The 7,908-nt window shown below is 37.2% G+C and overlaps 1 pseudogene; it reads left to right on the forward strand.

Annotated features, from left to right (window-relative positions):
- Nucleotides 1–360: 360 nt before the first annotated feature.
- Nucleotides 361–1,803, forward strand: LOC131963947 (nuclear factor 7, ovary-like; annotated as a pseudogene).
- The last annotated feature ends 6,105 nt before the right edge of the window (nt 1,804–7,908 follow it).

Here is a 7,908-nt window from a genome sequence, read left to right on the forward strand (position 1 = left end):
CGTTCACTTAAGGTGAGGTTGGGTTCACCTGATGGGTGTGTTCACTGTCTGTGTTCCTCATACCACAGATTTTTGCATCAAATGACACGAGTCATAGGACACTGCTGCAGTTTGGGCGCAGTGTGTTCAACATTCACCACCAGATCAAACTCCACAGAAAGACGACACAGAAAGGAGGAAATACTGGGAACACTGGGATTACTGGAGTACTGGAATATCACCACATCAACCTGCTGCTGATTTTCACATTATAAACAAGAGATCTGGAGGAGCTACGACTCAAAGTGACAGTAAAACTTTCAACTTTCTTGTCAGGCAACATTTCTGTGTGCTGTGTTTTAGGCTTCACTCAGAGAGAAAATGGCTTCCCGATCAGACGAGAATCTCACTTGTCCTGTCTGCTACGAAATCTTTAAAGATCCTGTTGTTCTGTCATGTAGCCACAGTTTCTGTAAAGGATGTGTGAAGAACTGGTGGAGAGAGAAACTGATACACGAGTGTCCAATTTGTAAGGAGAGACATTTATTAAGTGATACACCTCGTAACCTGGTGTTAAAGAACCTGTGTGAGGAGTTCTTAATGGAGAGAGATCAGAGAGCTTCAGAGCCTCTCTGCAGTCTGCACTCTGAGAAACTCAAACTCTTCTGTCTGGACCATCAGCAGCCAGTTTGTGTCATCTGCAGAGACTCAAAGACACACAACAACCACAGATTCAGTCCCATCGATGAAGCTGCACAGGATCACAAAGAGGAGCTCCAGAAATCCCTGAAGCCCTTACAGGAGAAACTGGAGCTCTTTGAACAAGTTAAAGGAAACTGTGATCAAACAGCAGAACACATTAAGGTCCAGGCCCGACACACAGAGAGGCAGATTAAGGAGCAGTTTAAGAAGCTTCACCAGTTTCTACAAGAGGAAGAGGAGGCCAGGATCTCTGCTCTGAGGGAGGAAGAGGAGCAGAAGAGTCAGATGATGAAGGAGAAGATTGATGCTCTGAGCAGAGAGATAGCAGCTCTTTCAGACACAATCAGAGCCACAGAGGAGGAGCTGAGAGCTGAACACGTCTCATTCCTGCAGAACTACAAGGCTGCAGCGGAAAGAGTCCAGCAGCGCCCCCTGCTGGAGGATCCACAGCTGCTCTCAGGAGCTCTGATAGATGTGGCCAAACACCTGGGCAACCTGGCCTTCAACATCTGGGACAAGATGAAGGAGATGGTCTCCTACACTCCTCTGATTCTGGATCCAAACACTGCTCATCCAGGACTCATCCTGTCTGAAGATCTGACCAGTGTGAGATTTGGAGAGAAACAGAAGCTTCCTGACAATCCAGAGAGGTTTGATAAGTACCCCCGTTGTCCTGAGCTCTGAGGGCTTTAACTCTGGGACTCACAGCTGGGACGTTGAGGTTACATATGATAAACTCTGGACCATAGGTGTGATGAAGGAGTCTGTCTGGAGAAAGGGTAAAATACCAACTGGCTTCTGGGAGATTGTCTTCTTTGATGGAAAACACATGGCAGTCTCCCCACCACACATAGATAAAGTCCTCTCAGTGGAGAAGAGGCCACAGAGGATCAGAGTTCATCTGGACTTTGACAAAGGAAAACTGTCATTCTTTGATTCTGATACAAACACACACATACACACCTTCACACACACTTTCACTGAGAGACTGTTTCCATATATTGAAACCAAGAATCAAACATCCATGAAGATATTACCAGAGACGGTCTCTGTCACAGTGGGACAGCACACAGTCCCTTCATCAAGCTCAAGGCGTTGATTTGATCTGTGAATGCAGCATTTTATTTCATGTGAGTAAAACTTCTCAGAAATACATTAAAGAAATACATGCTATACATTAATCTTCATGGTAAACTGTTTCTGCAGTTAGTACACAAGAAATGAACAGCATTCACTGTTTTATACTAACAGCAAATAACAGGAACAACTAGCAACAACACACAACAATCAAATTATGACTTTGGAAATCTACAATCAATCAAACATAATAACAGTTAAATGTTTTTCTATGTGCTGATTTAAGTATATTTTTAACCTTTCACAGTTTCTGTTTCCACTGTAACAATAACAACGATGTTGATACTGAAAAATAATGTGATATTGAGACAAAGGTGGAAGTTTTATTATCTATGTTCTGTCTTAACTGAGTTACTCTGAGAAAAAGTAAAATGTGTCAATCAGGAACTGATGGGAAGAAAATGAGGAAGAAGACGATGATGATGATTCTGATAAAAGGGATACCATTATTAGCATGAATATTATTTTATTTCTTACATTAAAGATTACACTGCAAAAAAGAATCTGTTTAATTTGCAGAAAAATCCCAGCAGCTCTGGTTGCCAGAACTTCACTGTAAAAATTACAGTGAGTGGATTTTCTCCTCTAAATGTAAATGTAAATATCAGCAAAAAATGTAATTTAGACTAAATATTCACGTTATTTTTAGGGTAATTGTGTCATCCATTCACACATCATGGTATTTCTCCACAAATTTTGCATGAAAATGTTATATTTTTACAGCAAAACTGTGTTTCTTCCAGTTTATGACAGAAAAAATAAGTTTTGTGCTATTCTTTGATTTACTGTAATTAAAAGTGTCTAATACGGTGATATACAATTTTTCATTTAACGCCCTTTTTCTGATGTTTTACAGTGTAGCTAATGTTATATGTATGTTTAGCCGTTTGATTTAAGGGAATATAATTCATTTTAGAAAATTATATATTTTAAATCTTGTTTTATGGGGAATTGCTACTTTTATTGTTCAGAGTTTTGATTTTATTCTGCACTATTAGTCAATTTGTAACAGAACTTCATTTTAAACAGTGAAGACTTCAGGTTTATTTTTAATTCACTGTAAGTTACTCTGTCAGGGAAAAGCAGATGTGTAAACTGTTTATAACTGATTACATGTTATCTTCTCTTTGTATTCTGAAACCTACTGGAGATGATTCTTAATTGTTGTTTGAAAATATAAAAACTAATAAAGGTTTGATAATTAGAAATAAAATGGTGTTTGTCAAAACATTTTTTCTGATGAAAATGTGTCCACAGGTTGAGTTAAAACTCAATTATTTGTAGTTAAGTCCAGTTTAAATGTTTGTTGCTAATATGCTGCCACAGAAGATGACAGAGGCAGAGAGTTGTTGTAGTTTTATAAAATTAGTTTTGACCGATTATGTTTTAAAAAAAAACCTCTATTTGTCTTTTTGTCAACAAATCCCATATACAAATCTAAACTAGTTATGAATGCATCTACAAACAAGGATTATCTGAGCAACAAAGCCTGATACATATTCATCTTCTGTGTCATAGAGCTTAATTGTTGTGTAAAAACCATTAAAAACACACCAATTTTCACATATGAAACTATATGTCTTCAGTGGGAACAAATACACTAATAATAATTTACACATATTTAACATTCTACATGTGGAATTTAATTTATGTGGATATTTACATGCCTAATTACAATATGAAAGTAACTGTGATGAGAGAAAGCAGTAAGAACGCTCAGCAACGATCTTAAAGTCCATCTGTGTTTTTACTGTCCTGTATTTTATTGTGAAGGACAGAAGTACGGTCCGGGTGTGTTGATAACGGTGATATTTATTATTACCCAGAAACTCAGCAGCCCCCATTGTTTTATTGTTTTATTGTTTTATTGTTTTATTGATTTACAGTGAGGAGATGTAAGTGTCTGATGTGGGCAGGGGGGCCATTCATCCGGCTTTAGACCGGACAGTCCGGCTTTTAAAAGCCCTGCAGGCGCAGCTTTAATCCGGACCATAGACTGTATATGAATAAATTAAAAAATAAAAACACACTCATTGGTCCTCCTTTTGAGAAAATAACAAAAAGGTCCGTCTGTTGACACGTTACCTTGTTAGTTTAATACTTATTGTCTAAAATTGTGAGTCAAAAAAGCTGTGTCAAAATAAGTAATTTCATTGGTTACATTTTCGTGTGGTGACCTATCAACACATGGCTCATTTGAATATTCTAATGAGCCATGTGTTGATTCGCCACCAGGCTGTCAATCAAACTCTCAGAGACTCAAAGTCTGAAAATGCTGAACTAAAGACCTCCTTTAACCCGGAATGGACAAGAGAACACAGCTTTGTTACAAAAAGTAACAGGGATGAGTTTCATTATTTTTGTACATTATGTTGAAGTGATGTAGATGTGAGCAGCAAAGGCAAAGCAGCTATCAGAGACATGCTAGCACTGACTAGCATCGAGCTAATCGGAGTACAACTCTGCTTAAAACCGGACCATACCAAACAAATATCTGCTTCCGTGTATTCAAAGTGTCCTCCTCTTTGATGTGAAGGAAATGGCCACCCGAGATGTGGGTTACAGTTAGCTCACGGCTAATTCACCAGCGTTAGCGTCCTTTAGCCGACTGGTAAACCCGAGGTTAACGTACACGGTTAACCCTTTGATGCTCAACATGGTCTAAAGTGACCCGACAGAGTTTTTATGTTCTATATCTTTGCAATAAATTATTTTCATCATTCAGTATTCCAGGTTTTCCTCAATTAGTTTGTTTTTGATCATCATACATCCTAATTTTATGTTTTCCTTCATTCATTTTTTAATAAAATCCCTTTTGGTGTCACTACTCTTCCAATGCACAACATGAGTCAAAAATGACCCATGTCCATTTTTAGCTAAGTAGCTTGCTAAGCTAACTAGCTAATGTAGCAGTAGGTCAGTAGGAAGCAGCAGAGAGCAGAGACCAATCAGAGGAGGCGGGAGCTGGAGGAGAGGCTGATTAACAGCAGGTGAGACTGATTAACAGCAGGTGAGACTGATTAACAGCAGGTGAGACTGATTAACAGCAGGTGAGACTATCACAGTCACTTCCTGGAAATCCTTTGTTTTCACACTTGGCTGTGACTGGTGACTCTCTGTTCTGTGGGAAGGTGGACTTTTGGAGTTTTTAGCATTGTTTTAGAATCAGGATAGCATTTTAATTGTTAGGGTAATGTAGGGCTGCATGCACCCTGAGGTGTTTGTATTTTAATGATTTTAACCCTATAAAGCCTGAACCATGAAATAATTGCCAGAAAATTCAATTTTTTTTAAAACCGAGTGCTTATTAACTTGCTGACGAATTAAAAAAAAAAATAAAAATTGCATATATGAATTCTAATTTGTATCATATTTGATACATCAGGTCTTTTTGTGCAATTTGTTGCTCACAGTTTGTTTTTCTTGAACTAACAAAAACATCAAACAACAACATTTTTAACTTTTCCTTTTTCCTCAAACATGCAAAATACATATTTTTTCCATATAACACAACATCATACATCTGCTGATATGAAGTTTTTTAATGCAGCAATGATCCACTCGTGGAACCTGCATATCATTTTTGCTACATCCGGTATTTTTGTGCAATTTGTTGCTCAGTTTGTTTATCTTCAACACATGTATACATCAGGTTTTTGATGATGTAGAGGTCTCAAAAATTACTGTATCTAATATGATACACCTGGCTTTATAGGGTTAATTGTGGGTCTGTCATTTGTTTGTAGGACTGAAACACTGTCTTAAAGTACAGAGGTACGCAAAATATCAGCATTTAAACCTCGTACTATATGTCCTACAAACTACCAGTGCTTTGTTTGTTTTTAGGCATAGCACTGACTGACGTTTATTTTATTTTATATTTTAGCCATACTGATTTTATTGTTTTTATTCTTTAAGATTTGAGTTGCTTAGTTTTAGGATTTTAACATTCTGTCTTCTTGTGTTCCTAGTATTGTGGCTGGTGGGGACCTCCATTCACCGGTGTGGCTGAAATGCTGGGAGTTCACTTTAGATGGTGATATGGTTTGTGGTTGCACTTTTAATTAGTGTGGTGTTTTTATTTGTAGTGTGTTGGGTTTATATTTCTTTTTAATTTTTAGTATAGTCAAGTGTCCTAGGCAGTGGGTGGTTGGTTTCCCAGCCGTGATATGACTCTGTCCTCTTGTCTTTTCTTGACTGTTTTTTAGAGTTTTAGTCATTGTAAAATAAATGGCATGTGTTTGACCCACACTGACTGTTGTGGCTTCCTTAATTGAAGCCCCTGTGTGTTAAATCAATCTGTAAGGGTACATTAACTAAGCTAACTACTTAGCTAACTCCTTGGCTAAGTAGTTAGGTTAGCAAGCTACTTAGCCAAGTAGTTATCTATGTAATAATACAAAAAGGTTTTTTCTTCATAAAGTATGAGAAGCAAAATGGAAATAACAATCATAAAATAAGTTGATATCAAAAGATAGAGCACAGAAACACACAGCAGCATTAAATAACATGAAGGGAATGAATGAGGGTCATTTTGACCATGTTGTGCATGTGAAAGATAAGAAGTTAAGACTTTAATTTCACAGCATTTAATTAATTTGAATCATAACATGATCATTTATATGATTTATATATATATATATATATATATATATATATATATATATGTAGTTAATGTGAATTTTTGATAGAATATTATCGAAAACCATAACAGAAACAGGTTTCTCCCGCACATATAATTCAAGCTTCAGAATCCTGCTGCGCATAGCAACCGTTGCTACACTATGATTGGGCAGTTGCTGTTGGGGGGCGGGGCTTGGCAGATTTATAATTCCAGAATGTGAACAGTTTAATCTGAGGTTTTATAATGTCTGCACTGTAAAAAAACAACCTGTTTTTACGGTAAAAAAAACGGCAGCTGTGGTTGCCAGAACTTTACCGTAATAAATACGGTACAACTTCTGTTATTACGGTAAAAAAGATATTAGCACTGTTGATTTCCCGTTTAAGAATGCCATTTTATTCCATATTTTACCGTATAAATAAAAAGTTTTCCATCAAAAAACCCTGTTCTACCATATAACAGACAAGAAAATACTTAAATATAAACATAAATATAAAATAAATAAATAACATATAAAATAAATAATATTTAATTTTACCATTAAATATTACAGTATATTTTTGTCAGAGATATGGTGTTTAGTACATTTAACAGTGAGAAAAAGTTTTGGTTTTTTTACAAAAGGCAAATGCAAAAATTAGTGATGCATATATATATATATATATATATATATATATACAGGCCAGCTGACAGTCTTGCCTGGGCCCAGGACGAGATTATTTTAGATGGGCCCCCCCGCGCCCAGATCTCTCCTTTTCTCTCCTGTTCCTCTCCTCTGCTCTTCCTCTCCTCTGATCTTTCTCTCCTGTTCCTCTCCTCTCCTCTCCTCTCCTCACATCTCTCTCTGCAAAAGAAAAGTGACAGGCATTGACAATAATGGTTAAGATTAACAAACTACACATACGCTGTTGCTAAATACACTCTTCATATGTATTGGAATTCTGACACTAGCAGGAAATAAATTAATATTTACCATTGTATTTTAGGCTACTGCTCATGTGACATGTTTAGATTTGAACTCCAAATGCCATTCGCCGAACTTTCCTTGTGGCAAAATCATCTATGATGTCTTTAAAGTCCAGTTTCTTGGCAAGTTGGCGCTCTATGGAGAGCATTGCCAAACCGTTGAGCCTCTCCTGGGACATGTTAGAGCGCAAGTAGTTTTTTATTATCTTCATTTTACTGAAGGCCCGCTCACCTCCAGCCACAGTCACAGGCAGAGACAGGAAAATACGCAGCAGGACACACAAGTCTCCATAAATGCTCTCTAGTCCCATTGTGTATATGGCATTAAGTAGGTCCAGAGGTCCAAGACTGTCTTCAAAAGTTGCACTATATATTTTCTTTAAGTGCTTAATTTGGTCTTCAAGGGACTCTGTGAGATCATTCTTATATTTCTCAGAGAGCTTTGAGCAGGATGCACTGATGCTGTCCTGTGGCATATCTCTGAATTTCCACAGGACGCC

Source organism: Centropristis striata, chromosome 3, assembly GCF_030273125.1.
Source record: "Centropristis striata isolate RG_2023a ecotype Rhode Island chromosome 3, C.striata_1.0, whole genome shotgun sequence".
Lineage (NCBI taxonomy): Eukaryota > Metazoa > Chordata > Actinopteri > Perciformes > Serranidae > Centropristis > Centropristis striata.